At 44.1% G+C, this 22,978-nt stretch overlaps 1 protein-coding gene and 1 pseudogene across 1 annotated transcript in view; both read left to right on the plus strand.

Annotated features, from left to right (window-relative positions):
- The window catches only part of LOC126183722 (glutamate receptor ionotropic, kainate 5-like), a 266,934-nt gene that overhangs the window by 47,677 nt on the left and 196,279 nt on the right, over positions 1–22,978 (plus strand). The gene's annotated exons all lie outside the window — the stretch shown is intronic.
- Positions 6,469–6,586, plus strand: LOC126185441 (5S ribosomal RNA; annotated as a pseudogene).

Raw genomic sequence — 22,978 nt, forward strand, 5'->3', positions numbered from 1 at the left:
AATAAACGAGAAAGAAAGCTTGGAACAGGTTCAGATGCCTCAGCAAAACCAAGAAAATGGGTTGTGCTTGATCACTTGGCTTTAAGAAACCTACATTTCGTGGCATTTTAAATGAAATTGTCAAGAGCATATGGAGAAATATTAGTAACTCATACCGGAAAAATATATGACATAAAATGATTTCATTAGGTCCAAATGTGGCAGCGAAACAAAACAAATGCATTCTCTATCGTGTGATGACCACACGATTCTCGTTGCGCGTCGACAGAACTGGCGGCTAGTCGCGACGCTCCCGGAGATATATGAGCCCAAATCTCGGAAACGGAGATCGATATCATTCTGATCTCAACTTTAAAAATAATTTCGATATGTTAGCTTCTTTTCATCGGCAACGATGTATGACCTAACGTGAACCATACGTAAAGTAGCCAGCGACCACATTTTTCACTGTACACAATTCAAATTTTATGCAGTAGGTTATTTGTAAATTAAGTATCGGATTAACTGTAACGAATATCGGAAAAATAGACACCCCATTATCAAGCTGTGATGTGAAACTGTAAGATACGCAAACATAAATTTTTTGTGCCTTTTACTTTCCTCACAATTGATAGAGAAGTAATATACAGCGAAAAAAATACGCGAAACCGGAAGAGATACTTTTCAATTTTTTAAAGTAAAAGGAGAATCTGTATCGAAAAACTAACTCTGGGAGCCGATGTAACTTTGTTGCATTAACATACAGTATTTTTTACAGCAAGAAAATCAGAATTCTTATTTTTCTTATGTATTTGAATCCGCCGCCGCCGCTTGGGAAACGGCGACGACTCCAGTCGTGTTGCGGCCGTGTCACCGTCTGCCAGGGTTGGAAAAGAGGAGGGGGCAGCGTCGCAGTCGCAGCCAACTGTCGCGTCTTGCACAACGTAACTTTAATCAGCGAAGTGACTGTTAGAGCTGATCGTAGTACTTTAAACGTTGCACAGTCGTCGCGATTTCAATAGGCAAGCTGCGGCCCTATTCAAACGTGCGCGCGCATTTCCCCTCCCTCCCTACTCCACACTGGACTCGCATTCGGGAGGACGATGGTTCAATCCCGCGTCCGGCCATCCTGATTTAGGTTTTCCGTGATTTCCCTAAATCGCTCCAGGCAAATGCTGGGATGGTTCCTTTGAAAGAGCACGGCCGACTTCCTTCCCCATCCTTCCCTAATTCGATGAGACTGATGACCTCGCTGTTTGGTCTCTTCCCCCAAAACAACCAACCAACCTCCCTACTCCGCGACCTTGCACCTGCTCGCGAGCACGTGCCTGAGCAGACGCGAGTACTCGCGCTCAAAACCGGCCAGTTGTTAAGCCCTGGTTTAAGTAGTGCGTAAGTCTAGGGACCAATGACCTCAGCAGTTTGGTCCATTAGGAATTCACACACACACACACACACACACACACACACACATGAATTACTCCCAACAATGCTACAGTGCTAGTGGAGTAGTGGAGTTGATACAGAGCAGAGAACTGACAACGATAAACAATGCAAAAATTGCATTATATCTAGAACAACAATTGCCAAATTTGACATTTTGTCAGAAAGGAACCTAAGGAATTTCGCGTAGTGAGAAAAAAGTGGCAGATAAAATATTAGTGAGTCATTGGAATGTGTGGTGTTGTATACACACAACTGTGCGGACAGTGTATATGAGAAGTAAAATGATGGGGATACGTGCTTAACAAGTGAAAGGGATATTGAAACAGGTGTCGAGCCATGTAGTTCATCGATCTTGTCGGACAGGAAGCCTTAAGTCCCGTTTCCAATTAAACGTCGTAAAGGGTAATCATTGTCCAGGAAGCGGCTACTGAAAATTATTACGTACATGGAAGATCATACGCAGCATAGTAAATAAACAATTATGAACAAATATTGAATTAGTTCGCAGCAATATGATCGTATAGTGCATAAGAAAAACTACGGATATTCAAGGGAGGACAAGGCGCATTTGTTACAACAACTGATATTTGCGCATTTCAAGGATGCTCGATACAGTTTACAGTATGTGCATGATAACGGCCTACTACATTACGCACATCAGATTGCGTGCGAGCCGGCCGGTGTGGCCGTGCGGTTCTAGGCGCTTCAGTCTGGAACCGCGTGACCGCTACGGTCGCAGGTTCGAATCCTGCCTCGGGCAGGGATGTGGGTGATGTCCTTAGGTTAGTTAGGTTTAAGTAGTTCTAAGTTCTAGGAGACTGATGACCACAGATGTTAAGTCGCATAGTGCTCAGAGCCATTTGAACCATTTGAATTGCGTGCGACATACCATAGATGACAGTGATTTCAAGGGAAGCAGTGGATGGTTATATAACTCCAAACGGTGCTACAGAATTGGAAGGCGTTAGATAACAAAATTTCATACGAAACGTCAACCTGACCATACACAGCAAACTGCGCAATCGGCGCGAAAATTTGTAGATGAGATAAATGAACGTATCCCATCATTTAGTAAGGAATTCGTTTTGAACTCTGACCAACCCAGATTTGAAGAGGAAATGCGTATCAAAGGTACCAAGAGAGTTGTATTAAGATCGACTAACATCAATGCCTTAACGCATTCGTATATACACTGAAGATTCAAAGAAACTTGAACACCTGCCTAATATCGTGTAGGGCCCCCGCGACACGCAGAAGTGCTGCAGAAGGACGTGGCATGGACTCGACTAATGTCTGAAGTAGTGCTGGAGGGAACTGACACCATGAATCCTGTAGGGCTGTCCATAAATCCGTAAGAGTACGAGGGGGTGGAGATTTCTTCTGAACAGCACGTTACAAGGAATCCCAGATATGCTAAATAATGTTCGTGTCTGGGGAGTTGGGTGGCCAGCGGAAGAATTTAAACTCAGAAGAGTGTTCCTGGAGCCACTCTGTAGCAATACTGGACGTGTGGGGTATTTCAATGTCCTGCTGGAATTTCCCAAGTCCGTTGGAATGTACAATGGACATGAATGGATGCAGATAGACAGGATGCTTGCTTACGTGTCGCCTGTGAGAGTCGTGTCTAGGCATGTTAGAAGTCCCATATCACTCCAACTGCACACGGCCCACACCATTAAAGAGCCTCCACCAGCTTGAACAGTCCCCTGCTGACATACAGGATGCGTGGATTCATGAGGTTGTGTCCATACCTGCACACGTCCATCCGCTCGCTACAATTTGAAACGAGACTCATCCGACCAGGCAACATGTTACCAGTCATCAACAGTCAAATGTCAGTGTTGAGTGGCCCAGGCGAGGCCTAAAGCTTCGTGTCGTGCAGTCATCAAGGGTACACGACCGGGCTTTCGGCTCCGAAAGCGCATGTCGATGATGTTTCGTTGAATGGTTCGCCGACTGACACTTGTTGATGGCCCAGTATTGAAATCTGCAGCAATTCGCGGAAGGTTTGCACTTTTGTCACGTTGAATGACTCTCTTCAGTCGTCGTTGGTCCCGTTCTTGCTGGATCTTTTTCCGGCCGCTGCGATGTCGGAATCTGATATTTTACCGCATTCCCGATATTCATGGTACACTCGTGAATGGTCGTACGGGAAAATCCTCACTTTATCACTACCTCGGAGATACTGAGTCCCATCGCTCGTGGGCCGACTATAACACCATGTTCAAATTTATTTAAATCTTGATAACCTACCATTGTAGCAGCAGTAACAACCTAACAGCTGCACCAGGCACTTGTTGTCTCATATAGGCGTTGTCGACCGCAGTGCCGTCTTCTGCCTGTTTTCGTATCTCTGTATTTGAATATGTATACCTACAACAGTTTTTTTTGGTACTTAAGTGTAATTATGTCGACTGTTAATCTGGATGGTGAATTGGCTAGAAAGTTGTGCTGCGATAAGTTTTAGGTGCTCTGCCCCCTAAGGTGCTTTCTCGTGTACGTAATCTTGCCATGGAAGTTTGGAATATTTACGTCACAGCAGGAAAGAGTGGAAAAATGGGTGAAAGAGAAGTACAACTATGGTATGAGAATTGCTTTTGGGCAATAGCTGGTCAAAATAACTTAGTTTTGTTTGATTCCTGTTCAGCGTATAAAAGTCGTACTCTCTTAGAGCAAATTATCCCTCCCGAAACGTGTGTCAGATGGCAGTTAATACCATCTGGAACTACTGGACAAATTCGGCCTCTGGATGTTTGTTTTTTCCGTGCCTATAAAACGTATTATCGCACTATTTGCAGCCACGTCTTAAAGAATAGCCAGTGTCACGATACGCTTCACGAAACTCGGTTTCGCATTCGATTAGATGCCATCACATTCCACCAGTTTTCATCACCCCGCTACACCAATACAATTCTACATTCATTTTTTAAGAGTGAGTACCTATCTGAACGTCCTATACGGTTTGAAACTCCCAAGGAGTTAACCTTCGATCGTGATGGTGCGAACCTTTGTGATCCAGTGATCATGGTGCAAGTTACTGGTTTGTTTTGAACGTTTCTTGAATGTCGAAGACGCCCATTTTGTTAAACGTAATATATACATCCCACAGGTGGTTGATCTCTGCACCTCCTAGACACTCATTTTCTGTCACTCTCCTGATGCACATGGTGAATCGTTAGTAAATGGTTCAAATGGCTCTAAGTACTATGGGACTTAACAGCTGAGGCCATCAGTCCCCTAGAACTTAGAACTACTTAAACCTAACTAACCTAAGGACATCACAAACATCCATGCCCGAAGCAGGATTCGAATCGTTAGCAGCTAATATTTTTCCTGTCATAATTGTTAATACAACTCTTGCAAATGAGCCTTGCTAATGATTGAACTTGGGACCACGCACTCAAGGGGCGCCTTGGGAGGTTCAGAAGGCAGTAGAAAGCTGTGCACAGTTTGCTGACGTGTTATTTGACTTCCAGAACGCGTTGTTATGGTTACACACTGTGGCGTAGTGAGCATGATAGAAGCATACGTAATATGGCCAGAGCTTTGCCACCGGACCGCGGACTTTGAGGCACACAAAACCTAACACGTCGTTCTTAACAGAGAGAAACCGTCAGAGATGAGACTAACTTCGGGCGTGTCCCAAGTGAGTGTTAGTGAGCCACTACCGTTCACGATACATGCAGTGTGTCTCATTTATTTTGACCACCACCAATAACTTTTTGTCTAGAAGTACCTTACGAAACCATCACTCAACTGCTTCTTAAGTATTTCTCGGGAATCTGGGACCCTTACCAGGTCAGCTTAATTGAGGAAATAGAGAAGACCAGAAGGAGAGAAGCGCATTTCGTGATGGGCATATACACTATCTGATCAAAAGATTAAGAAGGGTTGAAATCGCACTGATGGACTTATTACTCAATGTCTAGTCCATGTTTGAACTCAATGAGCTCTCCTAGTCGACCCATTTTGTTGTTATTAGTCGACCGCAGTATTACAGCACGTGGGAGTGGGGGCGCTTCGGTTGGCTCATTGGCTTGTGTGTTTATCTGTTCTCTGCTGTTTAAACGACCAGACAACTTGCGCTCGAATCAATCCAGAATTTGACATTACATACGACAGTCGAAAAAACTGATGTAGTTTACGTTTACTGTAATGCCGCCGCATGTTCCGATAACGACCACGGGAGGCAAAGAGCAGTATGAGCGTGGCAGGGTAGTACTAAGAAATTATCCAGCAAATGTTTTTTAACTACCAGAGTAACAGTTACCATCATAATTGCCTTTCTTGTATATTCGTTCGTTACGAATGTATGAGCGGCAGTAAGTTTTTTTTTTTCAAATAGGACCCAATATTTTTTATTCCACCCTTCATATCCAGTCCTGAAGGCCTGTACAAAAACGTATCGCATATTCACGTAAACGCAACTTCCAACTTAATAAGAAACAGAAACAGGGATCTTGAATACCAGTTTGCAGTACGAGAGAGGGTTGCACTTTGGATCACTTTTCATACTTTCGCCTCTAGTCAGCCCTGTAATAAAAGTTTAATGTATTTTCTTGTTACGTTTTGAAATGATAACATTCAATTAATATGTAATGCAGTCTTTTTCTCAAATTGCGAATATTACTCCGGAGAAGTAAGGTTTCTCCAAATGTGAAAAACTGTTCCAAGATACGTAGGATTAAATATTTAAGTTAAGAGTTAAAAATACGTCTTCACTGGTCATCGGAGATCAGTTCGAAAGGGGAGTCATCACTGAAGTCAATTATACTCCAGTCAATGAGATTCCAGGCCGACGACGTGTCTGGAGACGACTCGGACGGCAGTGGGATACCAGCATGAATGTCGCCCGCCGTACCGCCCGACAACAAGGAGTGATGGTCCGGGGTCTCATTTCTTTTCATAGCAGGACCCGATTGCTTGTCATTCGCGACACCCTTACAGCATAGCGATACGTCGACGATATATTCTATGGCTCGTTTTGTTGCCCTTCATGGCAAGCCATCCTGGGCTTACATTTCAACAAGATAATGCCCTCCTGCCAACGGCCTTGCCGCTGTGGAAACACCGGTTCCCGTCAGATCACCGAAGTTAAGCGCTGTCGGGCTGGGCTAGCACTTGGATGGGTGACCATCTGGTCTGCCCAGCGCTGTTGGCAAGCGGGGTGCGCTCAGCCCTTGTGAGGCAAACTGAGGAGCTACTTGATTGAGAAGTAGCTGCTCTGGTCACGAAAACTGACAACGGCCGAGAGAGCGGTGTGCTGACCATATGAACCTCCACATCCGCATCCAGTGATGCCTGTGGGCTGAGGATGACACGGCGGCCGGTCGGTATCGTTGGGCCTTCATGGCCTGTTCGGACGGAGTTTAGTTTAGTTAATGCCCACCTGCACACAGCGAGAGTTTCGACTGCTTGTCTTCCTGCTTACCAAACCCTACCTTGGCCAGCAAGATCGCCAGATCTCTCCCCAGTTGAGAAAGTTTGGAGCATTATGGGTAGGGCCCTCCAACCACTCGGAATTTTGACGATATAACACGCCTATTGGACAGAATTGAGAAAGATATCTCACAGTAGGAGATCCAACAAGTCTACCCATCAAGCCCAATAACTGCTTGTATTAGAGCCAGAGGTTGACTTGCTGAATTTGTGAAGCTGTTTCTCTTGTATAAATCATCCAGTTTTTCTGAAATTTTAATCATTTGTTTGTCTGTACGTGTACATCACTTATACTTAATCTCTTCCCATTCGGATAATTCCTTCGTGATGCAACGTTTTTTACTGTTTAGAGTGTATCACGTACTCCGTAATATAAGATCTTCCTCCTCTTCAAGGTACAAGAGGGTGCTAGACCGACGAAGTATAGCTTATCCGTCTTCATGGTGTATAACTAGCTTTAGAAATATGCAGAATTTTCCTCCCCATGAAACGCTATAACTGAGGAATTGACCCGCTGTGGCCGAGCGGAGCCGGCCGCAGTGGCCGTGCGGTTCTAGGCGCTACAGTCTGGAACCGAGTGACCGCTATGGTCGCAGGTTCGAATCCTGCCTCGGGCATGGATGTGTGTGCTGTCCTTAGGTTGGTTAGGTTTAATTAGTTCTAAGTTCTAGGCGACTGATGACCTCAGAAGTTAAGTCACATAGTGCTCAGAGCCTTTTTTGGCCGAGCGGTTCTAGGCGCGTCAGTCCGGAACCGCGCTGCTACTACGGTCGAAGGTTCGAATCCTGCCTCGGGCATGGATGTGTGTGATGTCCTTAGGTTAGTTAGGTTTAGATAGTTCTAAGTCTAGGGGACTGATGACCTCAGATGTTAAGTCCCATAGTGCTTAGAGCCATTTGAAACTTTTTTTTTTTTTTTTGAGGAATTGACAATATCCTCCAACTAGCTTTAATATATTATAGAACACTAAAATATTAGAACTCTTAATATTTACAAAGTCTGCACAAAACACAAAGTCATGCCTCACAACAAGAAAAATGGCGGAAAAAGACGGAAACTGATGATGGCGGTTTCTATGCGCATTTATAGGTACTGCACTTTCCCAAACTCTGATTCACTGTAGGCATAAAAACGGGTAGAACATTCATTGCTGTTCAAAAGGGTGACCGTGGACAGTAATACACTGGTTCACCCTTTGGATGAAAGAATTCATCGCTGCTTCCAGTGTGGTCTGTTGATGTAATTACAGACAAGCACGATACGTTCCTGTATGTTTTCCTGAATTGTTGAAATATCGCGATAGACAACACCTTCTGTGCATCCCAAGAAAAAAGTCCACAAAAGTTAAGTCAGGAGACCGAGTAGACCAATCGACTGTTCCTCCTCGACGAAACCCTCTTTCAGGATACCTTCGGCACGGAGCACGACGTGCACACAAGACATTGTGTCCTGGACATCCTTCGTGTTGGTACCACATAAGCATTCCGGTTCTTAGCGGCACTTCATCCAGGAAACAAGGAAGAAGTGGTTCAAATGGCTCTGAGCACTATGGGACAACTGCTGTCGTCATCAGTCCCCTAGAACTTAGAACTACTTGAACCTAACTAACCTAAGGATATCGCACACATCCATGCCCGAGGCAGGATTCGAACCTGCGACCGTAGCGGTCGCGCGGTACCAGACTGTTGCGCCTAGAACCGCTCGGTCACCCCGGCCGGCAACAAGGAAGAATTCGTGTGAGGAAGTTGGAACACGCCCTGCGGTAGAGGCTACCATTGCTGATGTGTCACGTTCTTAAGGTGACATTTCCGTGAATGGTACACTGTGATACGTTTTTGAATAGATCTTGAGGAGAGGAAGGAGATTACCAAACAAAAACTACATGGAGCCATTTAAAAAGAGAAGGCGCTAGCGTTCAGACATTCGTAACGACCGAAGTTACAAGAAAGGCTATCATGCTGGTTATTGTGTGTCACTGGTAACTAAACTACATTTGCTTAATACATTTCTTATTTTGTTTATGGATGAAAAGTTATTTGGGTGGTCAAAATAAATGGAACACCTGTATAAATGATTCGGTGGAGAATATCAGAAACTAAGCAAGTCTTTTCGCTGTTATTTACAGGGAAGTCACAAAGTCAGAAAACTGTTACGAAATGCAGGATCGACGCTTCATGCAGTGGTTGACAGCTGACTATCAGTACAAGCAATTATAAATTATAATACATAAAGAGGTGGAAAGCCTTAGCATTGTTCGATTACACTATCAGAGATAAACACTGGATACAGTCAAAATCGCAGCAAGTTTAGTAATGTGCTCCTAGAGTGAGTTAAAGTGGGACAGACACGTAGAACTGGTTGTGGTAAAGGTAGGTGACAGACTGTGCTTCAGTGAAAGAATACTAGGAAATGCAGCTCATACACGGAAGAGGTACCTTACGAAACCGCCACTCAACTGCTTCTTAAGTATTTCTCGGGAATCTGGGACCCTTACCAAGTGACATTAATTGAGGACATAGAGAAGAACAGAAGGAGAGAAGCGCATTTCGTCATGGGCATACAGGGTGTTACAAAAAGGTACGGCCAAACTTCCAGGAAACATTCCTCACACACAAATAAAGAAAAGATGTTATGTGGACATGTGTCCGGAAACGTTTAATTTCCATGTTAGAGCTCATTTCAGGTTCGTCAGTATTTACTGTACTTCCTCGATTCACCGCCAGTTGGCCCAATTGAAGGAAGGTATTGTTGACTTCGGTGCTTGTGTTGACATGCGACTCATTGCTCTACAGTACTAGCATCAAGCACATCAGTACGTAGCATCAACAGGTTAGTGTTCATCACGAACGTGGTTTTGCAGTCAGTGCAATGTTTACAAATGCGGAGTTGGCAGATGCCAATTTGATGTATGGTTTAGCACGGGGCAATAGCCCTGGCGCGGTACGTTTGTATCGAGACAGATTTCCAGAACGAAGGTGTCCCGACAGGAAGACGTTCGAAGCAATTGATCGGCGTCTTAGGGAGCACATTCCAGCCTATGACTCGCGACTGGGGAAGACCTAGAACGACGAGGACACCTGCAATGGACGAGGAAATTCTTCGTGCAGTTGACGATAACCCTAATGTCAGCGTCAGAGAAGTTGCTGCTGTACAAGGTAACGTTGACCACGTCACTGTATGGAGAGTGCTACGGGAGAACCAGTTGTTTCCGTACCATATACAGCGTGTGCAGGCACTATCAGCAGCTGATTGGCCTCCACGGGTACACTTCTGCAAATGGTTCATCCAAAAATGTGTCAATCCTCATTTCAGTGCAAATGTTCTCATTACGGATGAGGCTTCATTCAAAGGGTGGTCAAACTGTAAATTTTCACAGTCAACATGTGTGGGCTGACGAGAATCCGCACGCAATTGTGCAATCACGTCATCAACACAGATTTTCTGTGAACGTTTGGGCAGGCATTGTTGATGATGTCTTGATTGGGCCCCATGTTCTTCCACCTACGCTCAATGGAGCACGTTATCATGATTTCATACGGGATACTCTACCTGTGCTGCTAGAACATGTGCCTTTACAAGTACGACACAACATGTGGTTCATCCACGATGGAGCTCCTGCACATTTCAGTCGAAGTGTTCGTATGCTTCTCAACAACAGATTCGGTGACCGATGGATTGGTAGAGGTGGACCAATTCCATGGCCTCCACGCTCTCCTGACCTCAAACCTCTTGACTTTCATTTATGGGGGCATTTGAAAGCTCTTGTCTACGCAACCACGGTACCAAATGTAGACTCTTCGTGCTCATATTGTGGTCGGCTGTGATACAATACGCCATTCTCCAGGGCTGCATCAGCGCATCAGGGATTCCATGCGACGGAGGGTGGATGCATGTATCCTCGCTAACGGAGGACATTTTGAACATTTCCTGTAACAAAGTGTTTGAAGTTAAGCTGGTACGTTCTGTTGCTGTGTGTTTCCATTCCATGATTAATGTGATTTGAAGAGAAGTAATAAAATGAGCTCTAACATGGAAAGTAAGCGTTTCCGGACACATGCCCACATAACATATTTTCTTTCTTTGTGTGTGAGGAATGTTTCCTGAAAGTTTGGCCGTACCTTTTTGTAACTCCCTGTATACACTGTCTGATCAAAAGATTAAGAAGGGTTGAAATCGCACTGATAGATTTGTTACTCAATATCTAGTCTATGTTTGAAGTCAATGAGCTCTCCTAGCCGACCCATTCTGTTGTTATTAGTCGACCATAGCATTATTGCACGTGGGAGTGGAGGCGCTTCTGTCGGCTCATGTGTTCACCTGTTCTCTGCTGTTTTAACGCCCAGACAAATTGCGCGCGAATCAGTTCGGAATTTCACATTATATACGACAGTTGAAAATATTGATGTAGTTTATGTTTACCGTAATGCCGCCGCATATTCCGATAACGACCACGTGAGGCAAAGTGCAGTAAGAGCGTGGCAGGGTAGTACTACTACTCTACTGACAACACACATCGCGTCTTCTTATACTGGCGGGTTCGCCTCTCGTCATATTTAGTGGTCAGTTCCGGATACTTTTGATGAGACAGTGTATAGCAAGCGCGGGGGAGTCACGGGTGTGCTCATCGAACTACAGTGACAGGCGTTAGAAGAAAGCGTTCAGCGTCGTGTGGATGTTGAATGATAGAATGTCGAGAACGTACGTTCCAAGAAGAATTAAGGAGCACGATATTTTCTCGCACATACACATCGCGATATGACGATGACGTTAAAGTCACGCAGATGAAGGGTTACTTAAGCAGTAACATTCACAAATGGAACAGCAAAGGCAGGAAATGTTATTGATACCACAGGTACCCTCAGCCACACAAATTTGGTGGTTAGCGTAGTAAAGAAGTAGGTGTAGATACATTAGTTGCGTACAAGCGTGTACTCGGTAAACCCTTTACGAAATAGTTAGGTAATCCTGATACTGCCAGTAAAACTTCAAATAAGTAAAGTATTAATTTTTGAGAAAGTATGTACTGCATTAGTGCTCTGAAATCTTTTTCCTACGGTAGTTTCGCGTTAGACCAGGCTGCAGTCAAGTTTTAAGAATTTCACTATTCCATAAGAAATGAGCGAAGGCTTACTGTGTGAACCTTCGCGAGCAGTCTTTCCGGCTCGTGAACATATCTGGAAAATTGCTTTTTCTTTAACGACCCGTACAAACAGCTATATTAGGAGCACACCAGCAGCCTTAACGATGGGATCCCGGATCTCAGGTCGCTGCACGCCAGAGTAGTATCATAACTGGCCTTCCCATACAGCTACTGCCAACAGTGCTTCATCTGCCGTTATCCACACCTTATGTTAGCGTGTTACGTAGGATTACCGTGCACTGCCCTTGCATCACCATCTGCTCAGTAATCACAACTCCACATATCTGACTTTAGACACAGCATTCGTTCATTAAAAACATGCTAGACACTATACCACTGAATTCTAATTTTCTTTCAGAACCTCCTCATACCACAAATATTTACACAAAGACCCTCTGTGCTAAAGCTGTTCGACTGTTGGATAAACTAACTCGTAGCAACAGATAACCTACAATTTTGTCAATTTCAAGAATAAATAAATGATTTATTTCTTGAGAAAATTTTGGCTCAGCTTCACATGCCGCAGCGTTAATGTACACTGTTAACATTAATATTTCATAACTTATAATCTGAAAGTTATACACTCTCTCTTTTTCCTCCTGTTCGCGGTGTAACGGGTCCCTACTGAATAATAAAAGTTGATTAAGAATATACTTTATGATATCACGACAGTGTGCTGTCCCGTAACCACCACTACTGCGTCTGCTACTTGATATTACATCGTACAATAATTTACTGCCCCTTTCAGGATAATAAATTGTAACTTTGGCATTGATGGAACTTTCAAGTCGGAAACTACGTTGTAATCATAAATATACTAGACTTCTATTATCAATACGTAATTTCTTTGACTCTACTCAATTCACAACGTGCTTACCTACAGTTCCGCCTGAACTGAGGAAAGATAAAGCAAAGAAACGAAGAATCTTCTCTGATACCACTTTCAAAAATTGTGGTAAAATCAATTACTGTTTCTCTTCGTTGCCCAAACAGCGATGCTGTTTTTAACAAACCCTCGATAAAGTCGGTGGATCATTGCCTTATGTACCAAGAAATACACTTAGAAGTAATACACTGACGGAAAAAAGTCGTAACACCAAAAAATAGTTAATGTAGAGTAATGAAATTTCGGGAATACATTTGTCTAGGCAACATATTTCAGTGAATAACGTTGCAAGATCGCACGTTAATGTAAGCGCGAGATAAGCCTTTGCAAATGTGAAATGCTGCCACATTAATAACGGGTGTAACCACCGGATTCCTGAATAAAAGCATGTAGACGAGCATGCATTGTGTTGCACAGGTACCGAATGTCAGTTTCTGGGATGGAGTTCCGTGCTGTTGCACTTGGTCGGTCAGTACAGTTACGGTTAATGCCGTTTGTGGATGACGCTTGAGTTGTTGTGCGATGATATCCCACGTGTGTTCGACTGAAGACAGATCTGGTGATCGAGCAGAGCAAGACAATCTGTCGACACTCTGTAGAGAACGTTGGGTTACAACAGCGATATGTGGGCGAGCGTTATCCTGTTGGAAAACACCCTTTGGAATGCTGTTCGTGAATGGCAGCACGGTAGGTCAGTTTACCAACTGAACAATTTTGCAGTCAGGGTGCATGGGATAACCACGAGAGTGTTCCTACTGTCATACGAAATCGCAACCTAGGCCATAACTCCAGGTGTAGGTCCATTTTTCTAGCACGCATACAGGCTGGTTGCAGGCCCTCAAATGGCCTCCTCCTGACCAACGCACGGCCATCAACGGCTCTGAGGCAGAAACAGTTTTTATATGAAAACGGAACAGACCTCCACCATGCCCTGAAATGAGATCTCACTTGACACCTCTGAAGTCGCAAATGGCAGTGGTTCGGGGTTAGTGGGGTGCACGCTACAGGGCGTCTGGCTCGGAGCTGTCCTTGAAGTAACCGATTTTCAACAGTTCGTTGTGCCACTGTAGTGCCAACTGCTGCCCAACCTGCTGCTGCAGATCCAGTACGATGAGTCAGAGCCATATGCCGAACACGATGGTCCTTCCTCTCGGCAGTACTACGTGGCCGCCCGGAACCCGGTCTTCTTGCTCGTGGCCATCGCTGCCAACAGTCATGCACAGTGGCTACATTCCTGCCAAGTCTTTCTGTAGTATCACACAATGAATATTCAGCTTCTCGTAGCCCCATCAAACGACCTAACTTAGTAAGGTGTTGATAATGACGTAGCCAGCCGGTGTGGCCGAGCTGTTCTAGGCGCTTCAGTCCGGTACCGCGCGACCGCTACGGTCGCAGGTTCGAATCCTGCCTCGGGCATGGATGTGTGTGATGTCCTTTGGTTAGTTAGGTTTAAGTAGTTCTAAGTTCTAGGGGACTGATGACCTCAGATGTTAAGTCCCATAGCGCTCAGAGCCATTTGAACCATTTGATAATTACGTCTTTGTCGCCTTAAAGGCATTCTTGACTAACATCAACTCACCACGTCTAGTCTCAAAGGTAACTAGCGTTCACGACCGTTATAGCAAGTATTTAAAGCAAACCTGATTTTCATCCTCATACAGGCTCTACTAGCACCACTCTTACGCGACTGGCGCGAAATTAGAATAGATATCATCTTTCGGATGGAGAAACACGCCTACCAACTTTCGTTTACGTCACGAAACTCCTTTTTGGTGCTGCGATTTGCCGTCCGCTGTGGCCGAGCGGTTCTAGGCGCTTCAGTCCGGAACCGCGCTGCTGCTACTGTCACAGGTGCGATTCCTGCCTCGGGCATGGATGTGTGTGATGTCCTTAGATTAGTTAGGTTTAAGTAGTTCTAAGTCCAGGGGACTGATGACCTCAAATGTTAAGTCTCATAGTGCTCAGAGCCATTTTTTTGTTGCAATTTATCTTTCGTCAGTGTATTCTACACCATTAATATTCCATCGAATTAATTCTCAGATAATCCGACTGAGTACCTTTCATTAACATATAGTTCGTATCTCTTTTCTACCCTTGAAACAACCATGTAGTCTTTCGTAAATTCACATCGTCGAAGTATTTTTAAGGCCAAAGATATATACATTTAACCAGTTAATTAAAATTCCATGATAAATACAAGTGAAATTATCTTTCACTGAGATAAATAAGACAGTGTCAGTCTCCAATAAACATTTTAATTTGATTAATTCATAACAGTGATAATCGGAGATTGGCCACGTATGAAACTGTGCTCATACCATAAAAGTGGACGTCATTCGAGAGTGGCCCTTAAGAGACTGACTACGTTTTTAAAGATGTACGACAGTCATTATTGATTTATTTATTTCATTAAAAGATCATAATTGCCGCGCCGGCATGAGTGGCCGAGCGGTTCTAGGCGCTACAGTCTGGAACCGCGCGATCGCTACGGTCGCAGGTTCGAATCCTGCCTCGGGCATGGATGTGTGTGATGTCCTTAGGTTAGTTAGGTTTAAGTAGTTCTAAGTTCTAGGGGACTAATGACCTCAGAAGTTAAGTCCCATAGTGATCAGAACCATTTGAACCATAATTTCCGCAGGAGCTGTGGTATAGGTTCACGCTTCTAATTGCTTTGGACGACGTAAATTTTACAAATGAAAACAAGCAAAATACTCTGTAGTTCGTAGTAAACAAAAATATTATTATAATAAACACATCAGGGGGCAAAATTCTCTGACATTGCGCAACTTATGCATCACTACCTATTCTCCTCAGTTTCTTCTCATTTCCTTTTTCTAGTCTTCACTGTAATTTTTCTATTAGCGTCTCAGTTATTGCAACAGTGGGATAAACAAGTATAAAACTGGCCAGGGTAAAAACCGAATAAAAAAAAATTAGTTTCCTGTGTTTCTGTACTGAGTTTCTAAAGTGTACCGTGACATACAGTCACGTCTGTGATCGCTGGATCATTTATAAGAAAATCGTGAAATTTGTGTTACATGAGATCACGAAACAAGCAAACAAAGATTCAGGCGTGATAATCAGTACTGTGCGGAAGTATCACGAGCTACTGGAACAAAAAAATGGCTCTGAGCACTATGGGACTCAACTGCTGTGGTCATAAGTCCCCTAGAACTTAGAACTACTTAAACCTAACTAACCTAAGGACAGCACACAACACCCAGCCATCACGAGGCAGAGAAAATCCCTGACCCCGCCGGGAATCGAACCCGGGAACCCGGGCGTGGGAAGCGAGAACGCTACCGCACGACCACGAGATGCGGGCTACTGGAACAGCTTCTGTTCGTCGTGACGTCAAATAAGGAGGCGTCGATTACATTTAGTGAATACTCTTTACGAAGTTATGTCCACCTGAGTCTATAGTAGTTAGTAACTTGTCTTTGCTGTCACTTGGTAAACAATCACGTAGCAAATATGTTCGGTTAACAATAGGACATTATAACAGTATTGATATGTGCTACAAAGCGAATTTCGATCTGGATATTCCAGTGAAAATTCTGTCACTCTTGATTTTATCGGATTTTAACATCGGGAATGTGGTTAAGGAGGAATATGATGTCAAATCCCTTCCTCATGCACAATTTTGTTGGGCTTCTTGCAGTGTCTAGTGATCTGAAGGAATGAACACAAGAATGCGTCCACTGCTTCATTGATTTGATAACAGCGCTGCGGAAGACCTTACGCAAGCTAGTAATGGCTTTATAAAAAGAATGGTTTAATCCCACTTCATGAAAGTGATGCCTTTATTTGTGTCAGCATATTCTTTTCTTTTGTATTTTCTCCTGACGAATTCTTCATCACGTTTCTGTTATCACGAAACCGAGTGATTACATTATGTCCTGAGTGGTAAATTAACTGTAAGAGAGAGATAAAAACTTCCTTATGAACATGGCTGTTTCGCTGTGGTGCTTATATACTCTTAAAAATAGGCATAAGAGTTGTGGTCATAGTACATCCAAGAATTTTTTTCAGTTTCCACTGCTGAGGCACTTACCTCTGCGAGCGATTTGCTCAGCAACAGCAGCAGTGCCAAAAGCGAAAATAGCTACCTGAAGGAAGTGTGATAGGAGCGTTACTGTTTGTAATAAGCACACACCAACGTGGCAGGCAACATTTGTTCTATTAGCTCTCTAAGACAGATCACACAACTGTGAGCTTTGAAGTCATATAATTAGAATATATGAAAGATTTCCGTTTGTGAAGGTAACCAGGAAGAGGGATTTGAAATTGAGAAAGATGTTAAATTATTGGAAGTCAGATTAGAGTTATTAGGAATCTGGGACAATCACTCTCGATTGTTGTGTCGCTATTGGGACTGTTGTGAAGCATAAGAACACCCACTGTAAGTTCGTTCATACCATCTGCACTCTTAACACTACTAATTTGAGGAAAGGAAGACTAAAATCTGATGTTACGTTGGCTTCAAAGTTATAAGGAAGGGAACACCATCGCAGATTAGGCCGGTGAATGGCCAACACCATAATATTTTTTAAGGTCGTCAGGCAGTCGTCTGAAGCGTTTTATGGAATCCACGGAAGACTTTAATCATAATGGATGGACGTATACAGGACGTTTAAAAATGTGACATACTGGCCAAAACTAGAGGAAATTTTCTACAGTAATATGCCCGGAAATCAAAACATTAAGAGACCTGGACCAGTCTGTCGTCTCAATCTAATCTGCCTCGTACGGATAAGTAGAAGTGCTGTATGTGGTTAGCACGCGTGCTGACACATCCTTCAGCCTTCCTTCGCAACGAATCACGCACTCTTTCAAATACACCAGGCTCCACTGCTCCAGGCTCCATTGCATCACATGCACTGGGCACACGCTGCTGTAGTGTCTGCATATTGTCGATGGGTTGGGCATATAGCAATGCTTTTGAATGTCCTCTTAGCCAGAAATGGGACGGGTTCACGCTTTCGTGAACGTGGAGGCCATGCTGCCAGACCCCCTCGACCAATCTGTCACCCATGAAACGTCGCGGTGAGGTACTGTCGCATCGCACGATCCGTAGAAGATGGAGTAGTGCCCCGTCGTCTATAAACCACGGTCGTTGTCTTTCTGCGGTTGTCCTCCAATATTGCTGGTAATTCATTGTGGATAAATCGGTAATACCCAGCGGCAATTAATCCCTTTGGTAAAATGTACGCCCCAATGGGTCTGTTATCCACATACATTGGTACTGAAGCGATTCTGATGCCTCACCTGCACGACTACTCGATGATTTGCATCTGCCCCACGTGTATCTTGAGGCAATTTACTACACTCTCTCTTGTGAATCCTGCCTCATCTGTAAATAAGATGAAGTCTGTGAACTGCGGATCGCCAACGGCCCGTGTCTCAACAGCTATGGGTTTCCAGATATATAATTATAGGAACTTTTGTTTTAGTTTTGATCAATACCATCTGCAGTAAGAATATGTGACACTTTTGTAACAATCTGTATATAGGGTGGTCCATTGATCGTGACCGGGCCAAATATCTCACGAAATAAGCGTCAAACGAAAAAACTACAAAGAACGAAACTTGTCTAGCTTGAAGGAGGAAACCAGATGGCGCTATGGTTGGCCCGCTATATGGCGCTGCCATAGGTCAAACGGATATCACCTGCGTTTTTTAAAATAGGAACCCCCATTTTTATTACATATTCGTGTAGTACGTAAAGAAATACGAATGTTTTACTTGGACCACTCTTTTCGCTTTGTGATGATGGCGCTGTAATAGCCACAACATATGGCTCACAATTACGTCTAATGTGAGAAGTGGGTAGTGATTTATTGTTTGCATGCGTGACACATTACAGGAGCTACATTTCGTGACCGAGGGCAATGTACAAAACACTCAACTCGCATTCACGACTTATACAGCGTGGTCCATTGATAGTGACCGGGCCCAATATCTCATGAAATAAGCATCAAACGAAAAAGCTACTAAGAACGAAACTTGTGTAACTTGAAGGGGAAAACCAGATGGCGGTATGGTTGGCCATCTAGATGGCGCTGCCATAGGTCAAACGGATATCAACTGAGTGTTTTGAATAGGAACCCCCATTTTTATTACACGTTCGTGTAGTACGTAAAGAAATATGAATGTTTTAGTTGGACCACTTTTTTCGCTTTGTGATAGATGGCGCTGTAATAGTCACAAACTTATAAGTACGTGGTATCACGTAACATTCCGCCAGTGCGGACGGTATTTGCTTCGTGATACATTACCCGTGTTAAAATGGACCGTTTACCAATTGCGGAACAGGTCGATATCGTGTTGATGTATGGGTACTTTGATCAAAACGCCCAACGGGCATGTGCTATGTATGCTGCTCGGTATCCTGGACGACATCATCCAAGTGTCAGCACCGTTCGCCGGATAGTTACGTTATTTAAGGAAACAGGAAGTGTTCTGCCACATGTGAAACGTCAACCACGACCTGCAACAAATGATGATGCCCAAGTATGTGTTTTAGCTGCTATCGCGGCTAATCCGCAAATCAGTAGCAGATAAATTGCGCGAGAATCGGGAATCTCAAAAACGTCGGTGTTGAGAATGCTACATCAACATCGATTGCACACGTACCATATTTCTATGCACCAGGAATTGCATGGCGATGACTTTGAACGTCGTGTAGGCCACTGGGCATAAGAGATATTACGGGACGATGACAGATTTTTTGCACGCGTTCGATTTAGCGACGAAGCGTCGTTCACCAACAGCGGTAACGTAAACCGGCGTAATATGCATTATTGGGCAACGGAAAATCCACGATGGCTGCGACAAGTGGAACATCAGCTACCTTGGCCGGTTGATGTATGGTGCGGCATTATGGGAGGAAGGATAATCGGCCCCCATTTTATCGATGGCAATCTGAATGGTGCAATGTATGCTGATTTCCTACGTAATGGTTTAAAATGGTTCAAATGGCTCTGAGCACAATGGGACTCAACATCTGTGGTCATCAGTCCCCTAGAACTTAGAACTACTTAAACCTAACTAACCTAAGGACATCACACACATCCATGCCCGAGGCAGGATTAGAACCTGCGACCGTAGCAGCCCCGCGGTTCCGGACTGATGCCTAGAACCGCTAGTCCACCGCGGCCGGCTCCTACGTAATGTTCTACCGATGTTACTACAAGATGTTTCACAGCATGACAGAATGGCGATGTACTTCCAACATGATGGATGTACGGCACATAACTCGCGTGCGGTTGAAGCGGTACTGAATAGCACATTTCATGACAGGTGGATTGGTCGTCGAAGCACCATAGCCCGCACCTTCACCGGATCTGACGTCCCTGGATTTCTTTCTGTGGGGAAAGTTGAAGGATATTTGCTATCGTGATCCACCGACAACGCCTGACAACATGCGTCAGCGCATTGTCAATGCATGTGCGAACATTACGGAAGGCGAACTACTCGCTGTTGAGAGGAATGTCGTTACACGCATTGCCAAATGCATTGAGGTTGACGGACATCATTTTGAGCATTTATTGCATTAATGCGGTATTTACAGGTAATCATGCTGTAACAGCGTGCGTTCTCAGAAATGATACGTTCACAAAGGTACATGTATCACATTGGAACAACCAAAATAAAATGTTCAGACGTACCTACGTTCTGTATTTTAATTTAAAAAAATATACTTGTTACCAAATGTTCGTCTAAAATTGTGAGCCATTTGTTTGCGACTATTACAGCGCCATCTATCACAAAGCGAAAAAAGTGGTCCAAGTAAAACATTCATATTTCTTTACGTACTACACGAATATGTAATAAAAATGGGGGTTCCTATTTTAAAAAACGCAGTTGATATCCGTTTGACCTATGGCAGCGCCATCTAGAGGGCCAACCATACCGCCATCTGGTTTTCCCCTTCAAGCTAGACAAGTTTCGTTCTTTGTAGTTTTTTCGTTTGACGCTTATTTCGTGAGAGATTTGGCCCAGTCACGATCGATGGACCACCCTGTATAGTATTAAAGTTCGTGGTGTTTTTGAGCGGTCTTCGAGATTTCACTCCTGGATTTAATTCTGTGCTTAGCTATCATCATTCGTGAGTTAGTGTTTTCAAAGGGACATGTAAACATATTCAAAATGTTCTGCTTTCATGTATGCTAGAGATTTACCATGACCGTATAAGAATGAAAATTGTTACCACTGATTTTGTATCAGTTATCGGGTATAAGTCAATGGTATTTCAACAATTTCACAGTTTGTCGTAGTTATCAGACATGTTTTCTCTGAGGTTAAACCGGTAGAGTCGTTTTTACTGCCCTCACTGCTTGTGAATATGAACTAAAAACGTTAACAGCATCACTCAAAGAAACTTTGCTGGATAATGTGGATAACCCAAATACGATTATTTGTCAGAGGTACGATGGTGCAACTCTTGTGAGTGGTCGTCCTTCGGGTGTACAAACCCTTCCAAATGAAGACGCGAAACATGCCTGTTTTGTCCATTGTTATGACCATAATTTGAATCTGATTTTCAGCTCAGCAGCGAGTCAGAATTCGGACGTGAGGATTTGTTTTACTAACCTTAGTGAGAGTATTTTCCAGAGTTCTTCACAGTGAACAGCTCTGCTAATATTACTGATATAGTGAAAAGGAAAGTTGACGACACGAGATGGAATTTTGAACCAAGGACTATGCAGGTTGTATACGAAAATAGAGTGTCACTTGTAGAAAGCCTGGAGCAAACTGAGCTTACGTCTCGACAAATCACTACAATTACTCAAGAATCAGAGCTCCGCCCGAAATTAAGGCACCCAGCATTTCAATTTTAGTTGTCTCTAATTAATCATGCTGTGCCAGACATTGCTATATTGTACAGCCAATTACATGAATGACTAGTTGGCCCACTAACTGCACAACAAGGGGTAGGCCGGCCAGTGTGGCCACGCGGTTAAAGGCGCTTCAGTCTGGTTCAAAAATGGTTCAAATGGCTCTGAGCACTACGGGACTTAACTGCTGTGGTCATCAGTCCCCTAGAACTTAGAACTACTTAAACCTAACTAACCTAAGGACATCACACACAACCATGCCCGAGGCAGGATTCGAACCTGCGACCGTAGCGGTCCCGCGGTTCCAGACTGTAGCGCCTAGAACCGCACGGCCACGACGGCCGGCACTTCAGTCTGGAACCGCGCGACCGCTACGGTCGCAGGTTCGAATCCTGCCTCGGGCATGGTTTTGTGTGATGTCCTTAGGTTAGTTAGGTTTAAGTAGTTCTAAGTTCTAGGGGACTGATGACCACAGCAGTTAAGTCCCATAGTGCTCAGAGCCATTTGCACCATTTTTGAACAAGGGGTAGAACATTTCAAAAATATATCCGAGATAGCATCATTGACATGATTTCCATGTGCAGGGAGGTGCTGCATCCTACGCAGAGAGACAAAAATGGAATCGAATTCCAATAATTGTTGTTGCAAAAGAAGTATGAGATAAAAGTATCGTTCAGGTGTTGCTGAACACTTTGGGTATCTCGTCGCTGCAAATTTATTTAATTTCAAGAAGTTAGTTTTTTACGCAAGTCAGTTTACGTACACGTTCGGCAAGGGGCCCGGGTTCGATTCCCGGCTGGGGCAGGAGATTTTCTACGCTCAGGGACTGGGTGTTGTGTTGTCCTCATCATCATTTCATCCCCACCTCCGACGCGCAAGTCGCCCAATGTGGCGTCGAATGCAATAAGTACTTGCCCTCGGCGGCTGAACTTCTCTGACTGGGGGAGCGCTGGCCCACAATACGGTACGCTCATTTCCATTACGCAAACGTTGCTGCAGAGGTCTTGCAAAATACTGTATAACCCTTCCTTGAATGCAGTAAGTTGAGACCAGAACTTCGGGTACTGTACACGAAGAACGTATTCATAACTGTCACAGGTGCTGTTCCACTACTGCAATTCCTGTTCCAAAATAATTTGCAGAAGTTTTTAGTGAAACAGTGAGACTAATGACAATGATAGTTACCACTCCAGTGACATCGGCTGAGGCGGAGCGATCTTTCCCTAACCCGATGAAAATAAAAGCTCA

The sequence above is a fragment of the Schistocerca cancellata genome, chromosome 4 (assembly GCF_023864275.1).
Source record: "Schistocerca cancellata isolate TAMUIC-IGC-003103 chromosome 4, iqSchCanc2.1, whole genome shotgun sequence".
Taxonomy (NCBI): domain Eukaryota; kingdom Metazoa; phylum Arthropoda; class Insecta; order Orthoptera; family Acrididae; genus Schistocerca; species Schistocerca cancellata.